This window comes from Haemaphysalis longicornis, unplaced genomic scaffold, assembly GCF_048455015.1.
Source record: "Haemaphysalis longicornis isolate Haplotype H1 unplaced genomic scaffold, Haemaphysalis longicornis Haplotype H1 scaffold_2, whole genome shotgun sequence".
Classification (NCBI taxonomy): Eukaryota; Metazoa; Arthropoda; class Arachnida; order Ixodida; family Ixodidae; genus Haemaphysalis; species Haemaphysalis longicornis.
The window spans coordinates 575,567-596,316 of record NW_027526295.1 but is presented as its reverse complement, the minus strand read 5'-3'; the positions used below and the strand labels follow the sequence as shown (position 1 = coordinate 596,316).

At 46.5% G+C, this 20,750-nt stretch overlaps 1 pseudogene; it reads right to left on the bottom strand.

Annotated features, from left to right (window-relative positions):
- Positions 1–363: 363 nt before the first annotated feature.
- LOC144166930 (uncharacterized) lies at positions 364–1,462 on the bottom strand (annotated as a pseudogene).
- Positions 1,463–20,750: the final 19,288 nt, after the last annotated feature.

The following is a 20,750-nucleotide window of genomic DNA, read 5'->3' as shown; positions in this document are numbered from 1 at the left end:
GCTGAAGTTCTGGTGGCAACTGCGTGGACAACTCGAACGAACATGATACAGCTACTTCGGCATTCAGTACCGCGCTGGTTTGAAAGCACTGCAGTTGAGACCCTTCAATGCACAGCTTCAATGCCTTAATACCATCCAGGCCTGTGAGAGAAGTGCCCTGTTCGATGACATAAAACAACAGCGGTGCGCTGTGATTCTCGAAGGAAACTTCCGAAAAGAAGCAGCCTCGAACCAAAATTGGTCGTTTTGAATAATCCAGAAGTGTTACACGAGGAACGGGAAGCAGGTGCACACTTGGAAAATGCTGGTCAAACACCTTCCCCGAAATAATTGAAACCGAAGAGCTAGAATCAACTAACAATTTCAATTTGACCTGCCCGACTTGAACGTTAATGTGCATTGCAGATGCAAGAGGCTGTAGAACCACAAGAACCTGTGCAGTTTCATCCTGCGACAGGCTCTCAGCTGAAACGTCCTGGACAACTGCATGCGACCGTTTCTTGTTGCAAACATTCTCAAAATGCCCGGTACGGCCACAGAAGAAGCATTTTCTTCCTTTATCTGGGCAGCGTTGCCATGAAGCCCGATGCTCGCTAGAACCACAACGAAAGCAATGCGAAGAATTCGCGTGTTGCTGGAAATTCGACGGAAGGCGCTCTCGAGAAGAGGGGCGGTTCCCATACGTATCTGCCTTATCACGTTGACCGAAAGTGCGAGCGCGCGGCCGTGAATGCGGTGACGGCGACAAACTGTCCTTTGCGCAGGAATGCGCAGATACTGGCTGCACAGAAACAGAAAATTCCTTTATTTCCGCGGCTGCTTGCTCGATTTGACTCGCGAGAGAAACTGCCTTGTCAAACTACAGGGAAGACGCTTCTAACAAAAGACGTTCACGAACGCAATCCGACGACACACCGGCAACAAACTGGTCGCGTAACGTCTCTTCTGGCGATTTAAACGAGCACATCGCGGCGAGCTCTGTAACAGCGGTCACGTACTCTTGAACCGCCTCACCTGGGGACTGAATCCGGCGGTGAAATCGGTGGCGCTCGACGACCAGGTTGCAGGTAGTGTCGAAGTGCTTGGCAAGTGTCGCTACCGCGGAGGCGTACACGTCTGGCATAGGTGCAGCCCCTTGCTTCTCCCCGGTCTTCTCGGCCGCCTGCGACACAGGCAGGGTGCTGAAAATGCGTTGACCTTCGGGTCCCAAACAGTGAAGCAGAAGAGACTTGAGACGCTCTGGGGGGAATTCGGAAGCACCGGATGCCAACAGGTACACCTCGAACATGTCGTGCCATCGTGACCATGGTGGCACGGGGTGACCGGGTGTCGGGAGGAAGGGCTCCGGTGGGGTAATGCCGGCAAAAGCCATCGGGTAGGCGTGGCTGGTTGGGTCCCGGGGAATTACATGAGAATGCGGTTCTAAATCCTCGTCGCCATTGTAATGATGGAGTGACGTGACCTTTACACCAGGCGCACGTGTGGCATTCTCCCCTTTTATAGACGTTGCACAAAATATATACACGCACAAGGACACAGTGTTGCAAACCCAAACACTGAAACCGAAACTGAAACTACATCAATATATATAGGGTACAACAGAGGGCACCATCAGGAAGTGGCGCGGCTGCAGGTGTTGCTCCTGGGCGGCAGCGGACTGTGGACCCCCCGACCCTGGACAGAAGCTAAAGGGCCGGGGAAAACCACCTGGTCCCCTTACTGGTATTCACGTAACTGAATGCAGTGCAAGAGAGGTAGCGGAGGAGATGGAGGTGCGCCCTAGTTGCCTCGGCGAGCATGTCTTCATCGACCACCTCTTGACCCCAAAAATGCAAAAATGCAAAAAACGCAAATGCAAAGTGCAAATAGTTCAGTGAAACTAACGTCGGTTATGCACAATCTAGACGATATTCACGCAATTACACACAAATATGAACCCAAAATAATAGCTTTGCAGGAGACAAATTTAACGGAAAGACATGACAAAATTTATCGCAATTTTCACTTCCTTAGAAAAGACAGAAGACTGCACCCGTGCCTCAGGCGGTGTGGCTTTAGCTGTGGCACCAGGCCCAATTCTCATGTGTATACAACAGAACAATACGCTTGAGGCGGTAGCAGTAAGAGTCTATATTAACAAGCTTGTCACTGTGGTATCACTGTACTTGCCTGTGCTGTACTGTACTGTACTGTACCTTAGTGAACTGCCTAAGCTTTAAAGCAGCCCGTGCTGCCACCCGGAAAATCAGAAAAGTAGCCAAAAAGAATTCATGGCAAAGCTCTGTAAGTACAATAAATACAGCCACTCCCAGAAAAAAGGTCTGCGACCATTTGCGTAAAATTAAAGGCAACTACAGACTTTTTAGCATACCACTTTTCTCTGCAGACGGTGCGAAAAGCTTACTAGAAACAAAAGCATATGTTTTAAGTGCGCACTTTGAAGAAGTGTCTAGTGATAAAAATTATGCAAAAGAATTCCCTGCACATAAAAATAATGCTGAAAAGTTCAAGATTATAAACAATAGCAATAACACAGGAGAATATAATAAAGAATTCAGTTTGTATGAACTGAAACGAGCATTACCTCAGTGTAAAGCTACGTCCGTCGGCCCTGACCTTATTCACTATGCCTGTCTACAGCATTTAAGTGATGCGTGTTTACAAGAGATTTTGAAGTTGTTTAAGAAAATCTGGAAGGCAGGTAGGCTGCCTAAAGCATGAAAAATGGCTATCGTAATACCATTACTGAAAGACGGGAAGTCCCCAGAGTGCTCATCAAGCTATCGACCCATGTCTTTAACCAGCTGTTTGTGCAAGACTTTTAAGATGTTGAATATTAGGTTGTTTTTTTTATTCTTGAAAGTTCTGGTTATCTAGATAGATTGCAATGCGGGTTTCGGCAGTTTCGAGCAACGATACCAGATGCCTTTGTTAATAATCAGTTCTGCCTTGCCATATTTTTGATATGGCACAGGCTTATGATAGAACGTGGCGTCATGGAATTCTTAAGGATTTAGCAGCCATGTAAATCACAAGGCGAATGATTTTATGTATCGAAAATTTTCTCGAGGAACGAACCTTCAATGTAAGACTTGGCAATACACTATCCCGTACATTCAGCAAGAAAAATGGAGTTCCTCAGGGCTGTGTACTGAGCGTTACCATTTTTGCCATCAAGATAAATTCTTTGGCAAACGTTATTCCCCGGCCAGTCATGTACTCCCTTTATGTAGACGACTTGCAGATCGCTTTCCGCTCGTGTAACCTCTCCATCTGTGAAAGGTAGGTCCAAACTACGGTGAATCGGTTACAACGATGGGTCGATGAAAATGGCTTTCTTTTTTCTCCCAAGAAGTGTGCATGCGTGTGCTTTACGCGAAAACAAGGTATGCATCCCAACCCCGATATAAAAATTAAGGATGTACCCGTTCCAGTACACAGCGAGCACAAATTCTTAGGTATCACATTTGACTCCAAATTGACATTTCGAGCTCATATAAAGAAGCTCAAAATGACCGGCATGAAAACGTCGAGAATACTGAAAATTTTGTCGCACGAGTCATGGGGTGCAGGCCGGCGCCGACGGAGGCCTCGAGGGGACATCCCCGAAGGCCCCTCGCGCGCCGAACTGGCGGACGCCTGCGGGGCAATGCTTCGAGGACGCCCTAGGCAGCGTCGAGAGACGGGGTGGCTCCGCGGAGCCTTTGCTCGTCCCTCCTGCAGGCGAACATTCAATAAAGTCTTTTCTCTCTCTCACCGCACGTGGATGCTAAGAATCTATGGCACGGTGGTTAGGTCACGTCTGGACTATGGCTTTATTGTGCATGGGTCAGCCCACCAGTCTGTCCTGACCTCACTCGACCAGTACACAATCTGGGCCTCAGACTTGCGACAGGCGCATATCGCACTTCCCCTATCGACAGTCTCTACGTTGAGTGCAATGAATGGCCCCTGGGATGCTGTCGAGCGTAGGTAAGTGAAGTATATGTATCCAAAACAGCATGAGTAAAGGACCATCCCTGCGCTGGTGAAGTTTTTCAGAAATACAAGAAAGTGTATGCAAACAAGGACAGCGTGGTCCGCCTCCTTTCCCTTCGTTTGGAGGAATACATGCCGCAGTATTCTTTCAAGATATGCGCATCAAACCTTCTGAGTTTTTCGGACGCTGTTGCCCCCTGGGACCACAGGGTCGTGGACTGTGATCTGTCCTTGTTAAAATACGACAAAAAACGTTTGTACACCAAATTTTATGCCGAGAATTTCTCGAACTTAAAGACAAGTACAGTAGCTATTGCCACTACTTTACTGATGGCTCAAAAACCTCCTATCACGCAAGTTTTGCTGTTTTCAATCCACCGTTGACCGTAGCAAAAAAGATTGCTGATGAGAGTAGTGTTTTTACTGCGGAAATTCTTGGTATAACCTCAGCTATTGACGATGTAGTAGCAAAGGGAGTATGAAAAGTGGCCATTTTTACAGATTTCTTGGGTGCCATACATGCTGTAATCTCCCTCGTCCCTTCAAAGAATGCAGCTGTAGGTGAGCTAAAAAAACCACTGAGCCGCCTTACGTTAGTAGGGGTCAGTGTTTTCCTTTGTTGGGTACTAAGCCATGTAGGCATCCCAGAAAATGGAACTGTTGAGAAAGCAGCATATGAGACCAAGCATCTTGAAATAGTCGAGTTAAATCTTCCCTACCCGGACCTTGGAAACAGCATATGAAAGTCAATGAAGGTGTACTGCCAGTTTGAATGGGGTAAATGAAGGATAAATAAATTACATCTGGTCAAACCTTACGTATATGAATAAAAAAGTTGTAGGCTCCGATATCGTTTCTTCGAGGGTATTTTGTGCCGGCTGCGTATAGGTAACACTGTGCTGACACATGGCTTCCTTGTTAAAGAGGAGCAGGAACCCATTTGCCAGCACTGCGGAGAACCTCTTACTGTACTACATATCCTAATAAGTTGTCCATACGTAGAAGCGGCCCGCGTTATACATTTTAGAGCTTTATACACATTTTGTATACCCTTACACCCAATGCGTTTACTTAGTGATGAACCAGTGGTACCTTTGACTAAAGTTTTTGAACTTTTAGAGACACTGGCTTTTTACACCAGTTTTAGCTACTTCATCTCACGGACCTGTAAAAGAATAATTTCTATATTTATGATATCCTGAGCAAAACTTTTAACTTACATCGACATCTTACCTTGTGTTTCGCGCATTATAACCGAAAGGTTCCTGCGCCATTAAACCTCAACTTCATCAACATCATCATAATCGCTAATTATCAGAACCAGTCGCTACTTTCGCCTGTTGTAATACCCCTTAAAACACAACCGAATTGGTATTCACCAATTTAGAAAAGGAAGTCCCATTTGGGGCAAGCAGTGCGGAAAAGGTAGCCTTTTTCTAGTGGCCAGATGTGGTTTGTGCATTTTGTACATTTGGTTTTCCCGCCCTGCAAAAAAAATTTCTTAACTAATGTTTGCCATACGATCACTGAATTCCATCGGGTGGGGGTTACCTAGGAAGTGCTGTCAAACACGTTAATCATGCCATGCGAAGGCAGCGCGCAACGGACGCGAAGCGGCTTCAAAACAGGCATAAAACAACCGTCGCTTAACAGACGACAAAGCGGAATGCGGACGCCGCCGCCGGCGAGCAATAACTTCCCCGCGGAGAACGCTGGGTAAATTAGCGGCGCCATCTAGAGTGTGCTCCGCGAGTGTAACCCTCCACTGCCCTCCAGCCCTCGCACCGCCGCCTCCGCCGCGTTGGGAGGTTGTTGTCCCTTGTTGTCCCGCGCGCAAGGCAAGAATCGTTGGCTGTAGAGATAGAAAGCTTCGCTTTAAAACTCCGGCCCTAGGTACCTGGCACGACCTCAAGGCGAAGCTGCAGTAGGCGGAGCCAAGTGTCGCGCAGCTGTGACGTCACTGCGCCAGCGTGGCTTCACGAACACAAATTCTGCTCGGTGCAGCCGTCGGTCTTAGCTCGACCATGCAGTGAGACGCGACCTTTTCTCACGGCCCACGTACATGTATCTCATCCCGCATCGACCATCAGTTCAAATGTTGCTGTTCCATCTGGCCTCACAAACGCATTCTCCGATTCATTTCTCTTTAAAACGTCTAAAGAATGTAACCACCTTCCCCACCAGATTGTGTCCATTGAAGATCCTGCATCAGTCAAAAATGCACTTGCTTTATATGTACTGCAGTAACCTGGTTTCTGAAAATTTTGTGTCCACTTACTGCCTGTACTTGTACATTGTTACCTATTTCACGCACTGTACCCACCACCCCCTTCGTAACGCCGTAAAGACCCTTCGGGTACTCTAATAAATAATAATAAATAAATAAAAATAAAAATAAATAAATACCTTTCTCCGCACTGCACAGCTCAAAAAGAACGAGTGATCACACACACCGGCTCGTGACTCCGCGCTGAGCACAGCGTTTGCACTCCCGCAAAACAATTGTCCGCCGTAACTCCCGAGCAGGAAGCGCAGCGCGAACGCCCTCAGGTCGCTGCTCGAGAACATATGAGACGGCTACGACCCTACCGCGAGTATCGGCCCGAAGACTAAACAACCTTTGCAAAACCGGAAAAAGCTAGGTCGACCTCACGCTGCGCTGCTTCTGCAGCCTTCCACCTCTTGTGTTGGCTGCGCCAATTTTTTTAGAATACTGGTGCATATTGACCGACGATAAAGCCGTGACACCGAGAAGCTGCCAGCAGCGCGCCTAGCAGGTATACGTTACCCATCCTATAATCCGGTTGAAAATTTATTGAGGGAGAGAAGTTGGGGACAGGCACCGTTATATTTATATAGTTTCAGGGGTACAAGTTTGAAAGGAGTGTTAAAACGAGCTGTACAACACATAGAAAATATTTCTCGAGGCACTTAGTCTGCTTTGTGCTCTCAAAGCGAAAGCCTGCAGATACTTATAACCACTTCTTTGGCGCTGCATCCTATTGCGTCTCTTTCTTCGCTTTCGTTTATTTGTCTTTTGCACCAGATACTTCGGCAGGCTGTTTCTCGGCTACACCATGTTTGCGTCTGTTTCTTCGCTTTTACATCATCTTCTCACTCTTCGAGTTACGCCAGCAAGCAGAATTGCTGATTGAACGGAGCAACCATTCGTGGGACGGAATTGCACCATCGTCGTAAGCCGGCTTTCTACCGCAGTGGGCCTTCTTTTTAGGCGGCTGGCGAAGCCGCACAGTCGTTAATGCCAAGGTCTGCGCCCGAGATGTTGACGTGGAAACCTATGACTTTTCGGGAAAGTAATCATTCTGTAGTTGTGTCTTTCGAAGCTGTTTCGATGGTTCGTTAGACCGCAAGTTCTTGATGATCCGGTTAGACGGAGCCTAATGCTCGTCTCCTCAGTGTTACTGGTCTTCTTGTGTGTCAATAAGCAGAGTTGCGCAGTGTTTGCTCGCAATCACATCTACGGCGTCTGATTTGTCTACCTAGGCTTCAAAGACGAAGCTTTTGCTGTCCTAATGCCTGCTGCTTATTTCCAACGAACATCGCAGCCGCGTGGGCCTGACTAGCCTCCCAAACCGATTTTGTTTAACCCTGTGCAGAGCTCGCTGCCGAAGCGCCAGCATTAGACTTACAGTTTGAGTTCCGTCAATGCGGTGCCACCCTAATTTACATTTAAGTGTTCATACTCGTGTCCAACTTACTATCATTATGCCTCGCATGTATCACTTTTTATTAAAGGACATAGGTTTTTTGGGCTGCATGGTCTGTCTGCCTATCTACCTGTCTACCTGTGTGTCTGTCTCTGTCTGTCTGTACCTCGAATCAGCCACCAGGCGAAAAAATAAACACATTCTTGAACGAGAAGTTTATGTCCCCAAAACTTTCCCAAACCATTAATCAGGAAACACAACTCAACCTTGTCAACATTGGTCAGCAAAAATAAAGCATCTGAAATATTTGAAGCAAAACATCAACACATAGGTTGATTTGAGGCGTTCTTTTCATGCGTTCTTTTCAGCGAGATGAAAGTCAGTGGGAAAGAAAAGAGAGGCATTTACCTGGTATGGTCGGCAGAAGCTGATTGTCTTTCGGCAACATTTCCAGTGAAGTAAGAAGATACGCGGCCGATTTCGTTTTGCTGTTCTTACCAATCTAGAGAGACTTTGCCTGTAAGCTAGAGCCCTGGCAAAAGAAGGAGGAATGGGAAAAGGGGGTTTCCAGGTGAATATATAAAGGATTAAAATTATTACTCGATTTGCTACGCTGATTTTTCATCTGCAGGTGGCCCAAATTTCACATACCGACAAATTTATTCATAGTGCATTTGTAACTTTGATTATTGTGTTGAAAACGCCAGAAAACTGAATGCATATCAGACCTTCTCTTTTTGCACTTTGCCGAGGAAGCAGGAAAGGAAAACGTCAACCGAAATAACCAAAATCGTTTCTTAAAACTCAAATATCAAAAGGCTAGGTCAAAATATCTGAAATGTATTCACGGTGAACATAAATCAAAATATTAAAACGTGTACTCTGCTCCTAGCACATTGTTTGTTGGGGAAATATTCTTTGGGCCGTGTATTCGTTTCTCACTTAGACAACGATATGTGATAATAGGAATTATGGACTTATAAAATGCACAAAAAACAGCTACGTGCCTAGACAGCCCGTACAGAATCGGCAGCAAGCCTCGATGTCTGTTTGAGCTGCAGGTGGAGTTCTCCCGCACGCACGCCTCAAATATTTAGACGTTGTTGGCTGGAATGAGGACGGCCGAGAAACCTCAGGACTCTGGCCCGAGGACTCGCCTTACCAGCCGGTGCCTCTGACACCAGCACATTGCTGTTTAATCAATGTTTATTCCTCCTCCCAATCAGATAGATAACGATTGTTTCCGGAAAATATTTGCTCTGTATGCTCAGCTTTCATCTTTCCTTACTGAGTTTAAAAGAAGCCATATAAAAACATTCACATTTATCCAATAAGTCCCGTACGGGCTGCCGCATTATTTATGTAGTTAGTCGACAACCGCTATAGAATTTGCTAAATTTCAGTAGACATTATTTAAAACTTGATGAGAATGACGATTACGTTCTCAGACGAGCGTACAATGTCAAGTCGTTTCTTCATGTTTTAATTTTTTCAGAAAGCACCGCAAGTATCAACTTCGTTGTTACATGATAAAGCGACGCGACTCTAATCCTACCTGGTGACTGTTTAACGTTCTCGGGAACTCATTTCCCGCATGGCTTGTGTGTCAAATTAATGGAAGATATTACAGCGATAATCAGGTTTCATTGAAGTTGTCCAGACTTACAAATATCACATTTCTGGTTTGCAAAATACCCAAGGTAATTGTATTGTTTGTGCGGATACGTACAAACTCAGCAATTCAAAGCAGAGTAGAAAGGAGCTGTATCGCGCCTACATAACCTGACATGCTTCGTCTACCGGAGACCCCTTAATGCGGTGTGAAAATTTAGTCAGTTGGAAAATGCCATACCTCCTGCGGCAAGACATGTTTTAGTGTTCAACGATGCTTCCTTCTCTACGAGCGTCATGGGCAGCTAGTAATCTTTGACTTGCCCCTACTGCCCTGTCCCTGTTGTGGAGGCGACATTGGAACACTCCCTGAAGCGTCTTGACGGCTCCATTCAGCCCGAGCCCGACAATAAAGGCCACAGAACATCGCCCAGGCTGCCATTCCGAAATTCACGGGTGGACGAGAGGACCTCTTTACAAGAAATTCTCTCGTTCTTTCCAAAACTGGAAAATAAGGTTTTCTGTAGTGCATGAAGCCATATATCATGTTGCTTTTTGTTATTTTCTTTGTTTTCATTTCTGACGTATATCAACTGTTTTTGAACGCCCTAATCAAGTTTCAATTCTTTGTAGCAAAGCCGCGCAATTAAAAGTATACAGACGCACCGCATTTTCACATGTGGGAGAACAAGAACACTCTGGGACAGCGACTCCGAATGCGATAAAATAAATCGCAACTTGCGTCGTCAGCTTGCCCGGATTGACCGGGAAATCGATGACTATTCTCAGCAACTCTTGCGTCAAAATTGGCACGAGGCTCGTGGTCGCATAGAAAGAGAGAGAGATCAGGATCGCTAAGATATGGCGGATCGCGCGTTCTCTAATAAACCATGATAAATGTAATACCACGCAACGATGCAATGTAAATGTTGTTATCCACAAATTTAGCGGGACCAACAAACAACTTTTCGAGACCCTTCAGGATCGCTATTCTGCTCCTTCGACTGCCGGAAACGCTCCCCCCTTACTCGGGCAGTGACACTTCCCTCGACAGCCCCATCATCTTAATAAGCGAGGTACAGTGCGCCACTGAAGCCCCCCAGATTGGCTCAGCGTCGGGGCTGGACGGCATAACAAATACGATACCACGCAACCTGGATGACGGCTCGATCGATCCTCTCCCACGCTACTTTAACGTGTGGTTTGATGCCATGCACATTCCGCTCAATGAAAAACGGCCAACATAACCGCCATACCTAAACCCGGCAAAAAGCTGTAAATTGAAAACCTTCGTCTAAATACCCCTCACCTCGTCTGTAGGAAAACTCCTAGAACATTCCATCATAAACAGGACGAACGCCTACATAAAAAAAATTCTTTATACCCGCACACCATGATTGGCGTCCGCCCAAAACTCTCCACGCAAGATGTCATGCTTCGACGGGTACACGACTTATTGACAGAGTGCGCCCCTCGTCAACACATACCCATACCATCCTCGCGCTAGGCTTCCAGATCCTTCGATAACTTCAAGCATTCTGCAATCCTACAGAATCTCAACAGCCTTGGGGTCAGAAACAGGGTGTGCAACTACATTCGCGACTTTCTGAGCAATCGAACAGCAGCTATCAGGATTGGCGGACTTATAGCAGACAAAATTCACCTAGGCAGCAGAGGAACACCACAGGGTTCTTCAAGATCCCGTGAGCAGATACAAGTGTGTGACATGTGTGTGTGCCCTATCCGCAAACTAGCGAGGACATCTGTGTATCTTTTGCGTGTGTATGTGGGGTATGGTCCCAAGTGTGGTTTTAGCTCGTGTAACTTGTCTGTTCGTTCACTCCAGTGTGTTTGCCATGTTTTCCGAAGTTGTCTGATGTGTAGCCTCACGTCGGTGTAGGTTAATGTGGTTGTGTCTACTGTATTCAAGAGTGTAGCAGCAGCAGCCATTCGAACCGCGGCTTCGTTCCCGGTTATACCACAGTGGCCAGGGACCCAGAAAAGGACCAGTTCAACTTTGTGGACATACACAGACATAATACCCTCGACGATCAGACTGACAACGTGGTTTTTGGACGACTAAATCACGCCACTCTCTTAAAGAAGCTTGAACATTATGGTTTCAGTGGAATATTTTTAGGTCTATTGAGTAGCTATCTGAAATTACGTTGCCAAATGGTAATTATAAATGGCCAGATGTCTGACGTGGTGAGTATCTAAAGCGGTGTACCGCAGGGAAGCATTCGAGGTCCCCTCTTATTTAATGTGTATATACATTGTTGGAATTGACCATTCTACCAAATATGTAATCTACGCGGATGATACTACATTACTCTTCTGTTCGAACGACGCTACTTGTCTTATTATTCATGCTAACGTTGTAATAAATAAACTAAGCAAGTGGAGTGCGGTCAACTCCCTAAGAATTAACACTATTAAAAATTAAATAAACTAAACAAGGGGAGTGCGTTCAACTCCCTAACAATTAACACTAATAAAACCAAGGCGGTACTCTTCAAACCAAAAAATCAGACTGTGAGTGTTAATGTTGGCCTTACGATTGGTACGTCTGCCGTAGAAATCGTCAGTACATTTCGAAGTCTAGGAGTGATCTTTGACGAACACCTAATGTGGAATAAGCATGTCGATTTGCTCGCTAATACATTATCGCGAACTGTAGGAGCACTCATCAAGTTGCGCTTTCTACTACCCTCCAATATAAAGCTGCTTATCTACAATTCTCTTTTTCTTTCGCACCTGAACTATTCAAACAAAGTTAAAAACGTGGCGCAAACTAGACGGGACAAGAGAGACAAGAAACGCAGATACAGGCGCCAACTTCCAACTGTTTATTCACCAGAAACCACACGTATTTATATACGATATATCAACAACATGAATAACAAAACCATGTATAATCAAAATGACAAAAGCAAAAGGGGCCATAAACACGCAAGATCAAGTGCCGAGAATGCATACATGATAACTGCAAACGTGCGCAGGAGTGCAAAAAACAGGGCGTGCGCACATAGTCCAAGCACAAACCCAGCAGCAAAGAGGGGAGAGCACCGTTACGTGCCTGCTCTCCCCTCTTTGCTGCTGGGTTTGTGCTTGGACTATGTGCGCACGCCCTGTTTTTTGCACTCCTGCGCACGTTTGCAGTTATCATGTATGCATTCTCGGCACTTGATCTTGCGTGTTTATGGCCCCTTTTGCTTTTGTCATTTTGATTATACATGGTTTTGTTATTCATGTTGTTGATATATCGTATATAAATACGTGTGGTTTCTGGTGAATAAACAGTTGGAAGTTGGCGCCTGTATCTGTGTTTCTTGTCTCTCTTGTCCCGTCTAGTTTGCGCCACGTTTTTAACTTTGTTTGAACTATGTACCAACTAGCTCAGCAACAAGTTTTGCTGAACTATTGCTTGCTGGTCTGGGGAAATACTACTATGTCAAATATTAATAAACGACACTTATTACAAAAGAAAGCCGTACGCGCTATCTTCAATTCATCATATGATGCTCACACAAAACCGCTTTTCCAGAGATTGAGTATTCGCACTGCTCCGGATTTATACCGTTACGGCCGCCTGAGCCAATGCGGCCGCGTGAGACGAAAATTCAGACACAGTCTTCGGGTGGTTGCGGACAAGGCATGCGAAGAGCTCTTGCTTAACCCCTCGCATCAGCAGCCTTAGTTTCTTTTCTTCAGTCATTATTGGGTCCGCACGGTGAAAACGTCGCTTCATCTCATCAACAAACATGAGCACGCTTTCCTTGGGACGCTGCATGCGTGTCTGCAGCAGGTGCTCAGCCCGTTTCTTGTGTACCAGAGTCGTGAACGTTTTCGAGAGCGCGGTCTTGAATAACTTCCAGGTTGTCAGCGTTCGTTCGTGGTTCTCGAACGAAATCCGTGCGGAGTCTTCAAGGTAGAAAAACACTTGCCTGAGTGTTTCATCGTCATCCTATCGGGTAAACGTTCGGACGCTCTCAAGATGCCCCAGCCATTCCTCAGGATCTTCTGTAGGTGACCCATGGAATGATGGTGGTTCCCAGGGTTTCTGCAGAGCTACGGGGGTGCTTGATGCATTGGTCATCGTGGCTGCGTTGTTCATGGCACCGGTCGTGACGTCTTCCACCTTCAATTTATCTTGCAGTAGTCCAAACTCGGGCGGGAGGGCTCGCAGTCGGCGGCTGGCTCTAGTTGGACTGGCTTGGTGGCCTCCAGAGGTTGTTGGTAGCATAAAGGGTGCGTACCCAGCACCTCCACCACATGTGACGTAGGCAAAGACGACGCAGCTGTCTTGAAGAAAAAAACAAGTGTATTGGAGCGAACTTGTGCTCCCCTAAGAACTCAAAGAATACACAGGCGGCGAAATAGCAGTCAACAACGTGGCATGCGTAGACTGGTGACTGGTGTAGGCGATGAGAATGCCCCGGCATCTGCTCAGCGGGAATTCATCACTCGGCGCGAAGGTTAATGGAATAGTAGAATTGTATCCCAAACACTACAGATCAACGAAGATTATTCTAGGCTGTTCACATTCGTTCAGAACGCCCTCCCTATCCGAAGAGATAACACATACGGCACAGAAAGAAAGAACGGAACACGCGCCTGCCTTGGCGCAGACACAACAGCGATAAAATAGGCCGGCGCTGCCGGGCGGCAAAAGCAACACACAAATAAACAAACCCAATGCATGGTTCGCGGCAATATCGGTGAAAGCACTCTCTTTGAGTTTGGTATATTTAGCTGTTCAGGTAGCTCACCCATCGGTAACGTCGTTGTTTCCATTGTTGCCTTCAGGTCGTCAATTATACGTGTAGTTAAAGCGTGGAGAGCGCAATATTTTTGTTTGAGAAGGTGCATGATGGCGCGCGGTAAGCGGAGATGCTGCTACAGAAGGAGTCGATGCTATGCTTCGTTCTTGACATGCTTCATCGGTAGGGCTTCAATTGGTTTGTCCTTCAATCCTGGTCACGGCCCCTAAATGGTTGAAGACCAGGAAGCAGACGGGGGTAAATGAGCACCGGTTTATTTACACCTTCGAATGGGTAGAGCAACTCGATGAACGATGAAACTGGTGTTTCTAGCCCACAGTCCACGCAGTGGCTTCTCGCGTCTTGTTTCGATGTCATCTTCTGTTCAGCCGGATTACATTTTTACAATAAAAAAAATTCCCGCGCCTTCCCGCGAGGGCAACACGAGTAAATGCAGAGCATTGGGGCCTGAGTACTGGTTGAAGGCAGTGTTGCTTCCATCGCTTCTTCCGTGATGCTGGAGTAGCAGACACGAATAAACGTGGGAGCGAGCGTCAACCAAGGAAGGAAGGAGCAACGCAGTGACTGAAGCACGAGCGACCGCTAGCCGCTTTATATTTGCAGCGCGCGCAGTAGAGGGAGAGCAGTATGGGGGGGAGAGCGCGCATGCGCAAGCAGCGCGCGCCTTTCCACGCCCCACCGCGCCGCTGTCACGCACCTGTTACGCCGAGACCGCGGCGGAGCGAACGGGCTGACTACGACGCATGCGCGCGCCAGCTGCTGTTGATAGAGAAGAGGGAAGGAGGAGAGGCGCACCTGCTGCGGACGCGGAGCTGTGGACGCCGTCCGACGCAGGAAGAGGCCAGGCTAAGAAATGCTCTGCATTTAAAAATAGGCTTACGCCTATATCTTGCTCCAGGAAGCTCATCTTACTTTCACCGAAGATGTTTTGAGTAGGATAAAATCCTCATTTACCTCACCAGACGCGCCAAAGTAACCGCGAGAAGTGACTCTCATCGAAGCCACAGCGAATGGCACCATAAGTGACGTCAACCACGAGGCAAGAACTGCTCCGCCGAGGAGCCTGGTGGTGCTACTCGGGTTTCGCAGTCCTACGCGTAGTACTTCTCAATGTTGGTATGAGGGGGCATCATAAGTGTATATCGCTTGTATATCCCCTTAAGAACCAGATGTAACTCTGCTCCACTCGCTGATCTCTTGGTGCTGTTAGTATTTCGGGAAGGTCCCATGAGAAACGAGCCTCCACACCGAATTTTTCGCTTACTTAGTTTGCAGCAGAAACTTCAAGCACATTTTGTGTAATACGAATTTAATCCCCCCTGTTGTGAAGGTTGTTCAAATTACCGTGGCAAGCAAATCTTCTACAGCTGCTAGAGGCCGACGGGTTAGCATTTTCCAGCTGTCTTAGATGACGCTTCTTGTTGGTTGTAATAAGGTTGGCCTTGTTCAAGACTTTAGATGTAATTAAAGATATAGAATACTGTTTCAAACGCTTCTAGGTGCATATACCATTCACGTTTTTTAAATTGCCATTTACTGCAGCGTGTCCTGCCTCTCGCCTCAGTTAAAGGCGCCGAGCGCATTTCGCAGCTCTTATTTAAATTGTTTTCGAGCCACGAAACCGCTCCATGGCACAGCGTGCGTAAATCATTTCGCCCAATTGCTTTACTTCCTTTATTACCTTTGTTTAGCTAGGTGCTTTATTTCCTAGTGAAGATGGCAAAACTTTTCATTTGCTCTCGCGCATCCAACGCTTTTTAGTATTTATTCAATTCTTCAATATGCCATTTCTATTTGCTCCGTTGCACTCCTTTCTTAATAAGGTGCCTAATTTTCTTACGAATTTTAAAAATTGCCTGTTCTGCTCTTCAATAATGTGCAAAAGTAGGCAGAATAGCGCTACAAGTACGGGCAGATCCCCTGTTCGTGTTCTTCCGCCGTAATCGTGTATGCTGCACCAGCAAAGCAGTCGCTGTAGCCCTTGCACACTTCTTTGTGTAGCTGGCAAGACAGGAACTCCGCTTTTCGCGACTGTCTTTGTTCTTAGTGGAGGCTCGCCGCCGAAGTAATTAGACCCCGGTTTCCAAGCCTCGCTCTTTTTCCTCCTCGCTGTGGCTGTTTGGCGTACACGTCAGAAACACTTGCCGGTTTCGGGTAAACACTCCACTCCGAATGCCTCTGTTTGTGGTTTCCAAAGTAAGCAGAATCATTACTCTAACAGGCTGACCACCGAAAATCAAAATAACTGTGCAGGAGACCGCCACAGCTTAAAACAAAACATCGAAGCCAGCTGTCACATGTTTTAACTTTTGATCAGTCTCTCACAGCCAGTGGTTATAAATAGAAGGAAGGGTGTCACCTACCACGCAATTGAAGACATTAATCCGACCCGATCAGTTGTAGAGTCCTTTTTTATGCTGCGGCAATGAAAAGCTAGAAACATAGCTTATATTTCACATTGAGTAAAAAATTTCCCAGTTACATCGACACCTAAACTGGCTTCCTAAACTCGCCGTGGCATTATGTGTGTGGCTTCAGGCGTTCACGAGTTATTCCTCCTTCCGCTTCGAGCAGAAAAATTGAACACTGCATCGGCGTTCTTTTGTGCCGCTCTACCTTTTTTCATTTGGTGTTGATGGAGGCGGCTAGTGAAGGCGTTTAGGAGCTGAGTAGCCCAATTATATTGGTTCAGCCTGCACACTTTTTAAATGTTCGGTTGAGTGCACCAACTTCAGCGTATAAGCATTGACAGGTTCAAGCATTGACAAATGATATATTCATTGTACTTTTTGGGGTCGCCAAAACGCATAAAAGTCGGCCTGACTCGAACTGCTACATCGCCACAATTACAAATTGTACTCTAGTTGGTTGTTAGCCAGGCAATTTAAAACCGTGAAAACACCCGTCGTTGTTCTATATCTGCTTTGCACTTTAGTTTACTACGCCACCAATCGCAAATCGGCCATCCGGTTGGGCGCTTCTGTTTTACGCGTTTTGGCGAAACAAGCAATCAGGCATGAATGTGTATTGAAAAAAAAAAAAGATGTGTGCGAACTCCAGGGCATCGTATGTTTTATTTTATTTTCATAAACAACTGTGGGCTTTCAAGCATTAACAAGCTCAGTCCCTATATCTGGGGACAAGGTTTTCCAGGCTTTTTCAGCTTTTTCAGGTTATTTCAATATTCTGGTCGAGATTTTTTCGCTGAGTTAGATTACTTGAATTTTGTCTAGTACGTCACATTTCGCCTTGGCCACCGTTCACGATTTATGCAATTACATGCTTTTGTAGCGTAAGCTACGCTGCCCGTGCTGGAGCAGTTTCACGTAGCTCCTGGAGCCATGCAGCGTAAGCGCGAGGAGCAGTGATATCTCACGGTGCACAGCTGGCGCGCCGGAGCCGCAACCGCCGCCGCGATTGGATTGGATTGGGTTGGATTGAAAATCGTTTTAGCAGCAGTAAGCATGATAATCAGCTAATCCTAGACAACCGGGAAACCTAAGAATAGCCAGCTGAAACTTAGCTCACGCTACGTATATACTGGCATAAACGAGCTAGGCCACTGCTAATTTTTTAGCGTGTGTTCTGTGCACACACGCCCCAAAGTCATGAGACCTTGCTTGCAAAAAATTGAATATTAATGCATTACACGACATATGCGGCATCTGTTCAAGTGAGAATTGAAAATATTCAAGCTGCCCAGTTAAAAAATCACGAAAAATAGGTCAATCGGTGAGAACAACGTTCCACAGAAGCAAATTAAAGACTGCAAAAGTTAGGGTGTCTCCTATTGCTAACTTGCCTTTGCTTTACCCGTTCCAATGTCAAGCCGCACCCAGTGGTCTTTGCCCATTATTCCCTTTTGAAATTGATACAACCTTAATTACGTGCAGCTTCCGGCATTTTATGGAACATTTTAAGTGCGGAAGGTATTCAGACTTAGCTCGAGCAGCTAATTGCAATTTGCTCGTTCATTTAGGGAAAACCGAAGCTCGATGGTGAAAACGAGAACCGCAACTCGAAGGAGCGGTTGTTCACGCCATTTCTGTTTCATAGCAAAGTGGCTGGAGAAAGGAACGCTAATCCCATGAGCTTGACGTCTCTTCTTCGGTACAATATATATTTATATATATAGATTACGTTGCCTTGCTAAGTGACTCGGGGGAGGAATTGCAAAGCATGCTTATCACACTGGACAAACAGAGAGAACCGTGGGCCTAAAAATAATATGCAGAAAACTAAAGTAATTATCAATAACCTCGGGACAGCACAGCAGTTTGAGATAGGTGGCGAGACCGTGGAAGTAGTAAGCGAATATGTCTACTTAGGCCAAGTTGTCACCCCGGATCCTAACCATGAGGCAGAGATAATTCGAAGGATAAGAATGGGGTGGAGTGCATTCGGCAGGCATTCTCAGATAATAAATGGCAGCCTACCACTATCCTTTAGGAAGAAAGTGTATGACAGCTGTATCTTACTGGTACACACCTACGGGGCAGAAACTTGGAGGCTCACTAAGAGGGTTCAACTTAAATTGAGGACGACTCAGCGCGCAATGGAACGGAGAATGATAGGTGTAAGATTAAGGGACAAGAAGAGAGCGGAGTGGGTCAGGGAACAAACGCGTGTTAAAAATATATTAGTAGAAATTAAGAAGTAGAAATGGACGTGGGCAGGGCTTGTAATGCGAAGGGAAAGATAACCGGTGTTTGTTAAGGGTAACAGACTGGATCCCTAGAGAAGGCAAGCGTTTCAGGGGACGGCAGAAAGTTAGATGGGCAGATGAGATCAAGAAGTTTGCGGATATACATTGGTCGCAGTTAGCACAGTACCTAGGTAATTGGAGAATAATGGGAGATGCTTTTGCCATGCAGTTGGCGTAGATAGACTGGTTAGGATGGTGATGATGTCCACTGGAGGATGAAGGCCCTCGTCCATTGCTCTTCGCCCGCTTCGGGCCCATGCTGCCAGAGTCCATTCCTATTCTCCGAAGTTTATTTTGTCTCTCCATCGACTTATGGCCTTGCCGTTCTTCTAAACGTGTCTTTAGGTGCGCATTTTGTTGCCCCTGTGGTCCACCTGTGGCCAGTTCGTCGTACCACATGGCCAGCCCAAGCCCATTTCTTTTTCTTACTTTGAAATATAATACCTCCCATTCGAGCTTGCTCCCTAATCGAGGTTGCTCGTTTTCTGTCCTTAAGCGTTACTCCTATTAGTATTAGCTGCATGGCACGTTGGACGGAGCAAAGTTTGTTTTCTAGTTGGTTAGTGCTGCGGAAATTTTCCGCTCTGTATGTCTCATCACCTGCAAGATGCATTGGTTGAATACATTTCGTAGTGCAAGCTACTCGGGCAGTCTGCGCGGGGTGACCAGTTTTCCTTGAGCAATAGAGGTAAAACCACACCCCCTTCCTCAAGCACTTGGCACGGAGCAAGCGGCCCGATGACAGGGAGAGAGAGGCGGCAGGGGAGAGATAGGCTAGGAGCGAAAGGAGACGTGCGCGAGACCCGTGCGCTGGATGTGGCGGAGGAAGCTGAGGAGGCTGCCGCAGCAGTTATAAGCGCGCGACACCACGGAAGGCCACGAGGCCACGTGCCGCGCAAAAGCATGTGCGATAGAGGAAGATCAACATCAAGTTGTCGTCCCTCGTACAGTGGCAACGCCTAAACACCGCCGTTACGCGAAAAAGAAGAAAAACGCTACTGAGGCGTACAGCTTCGTTAGCTTCAAGTCTTACTCATTAGTGCGAGCTTCCTTGCTTATCTTTTTAGGGATACAGGTAGCCTAATTTCCGTTAGTTTCGAGTGCTTTCCGAATGCACCCGAACCCATTTATTTTCGCCGTCGGATTTCTTTCTCGTGGTCGGGATCACCAGTGACGATTTCGCCAAGGTATTCCTCTTATTCATCTTCTATTCTTGGTCACGTACATCTAATATTTTCATTATTGCGTTACGCATGCTGAAAAAGGCACGATCAGCATGTTTACTTATCGTCATTGTAGATTTATTCATATTTCATTTAGCGCGACAGAGAAGCACTCCGGTTGTAGTTCTTCAATCATTTTTAGAATTTCTGCAGATTCACTGAGCAATACTACGTCGCCTGCAAACCTCAAATGACTCAATAATTCCCAGTTTATCCGTCAACCTAAATTTTCTGAGTCAAACCTTCTCAATACACTTTTCAGGCATGTTGTGAGCAATTTTGGCGAGATTGGTATCCCCTTGTGTCACCCCATTTTGGATCTGTCACTTTGCAGGTGAAGGGTAATCCTGCCCGTTCATTCCTCATGTATGTCATCTAGGAATTTTAGGTAGGTCTCCTCTATTCCTTCTTCGTTTAGGGTGTGCATTACTGCGGCGGTGTTAGCTGAATCAGACGTTTTTGTGTAGTTTCTAAATGTTATGTAAAGCGGTTTACTACACACTGCAACTTTTTCATATGGTTCATATGGTTCATGACATGGGTGTCATTCATTGTAGAGTATCCTCTTCTAAACTCAGCCTGCTCCCTGGGTTGTCAAAAATCCAGGCTGTCGTTTATGTGGTTAACTATTACCACAGTCCTTCAATGCTTCACTGGACACGAAACTTCGGCGCTCGTTTCTTATAGCGACCGCGGGCGCCACTGCAGGCGCCACCACCGCACGAAGCGCATCCAGCCGCCGCGCGTGCGGCATATTGGCCAGCTCTTGGCGTGCAAACGC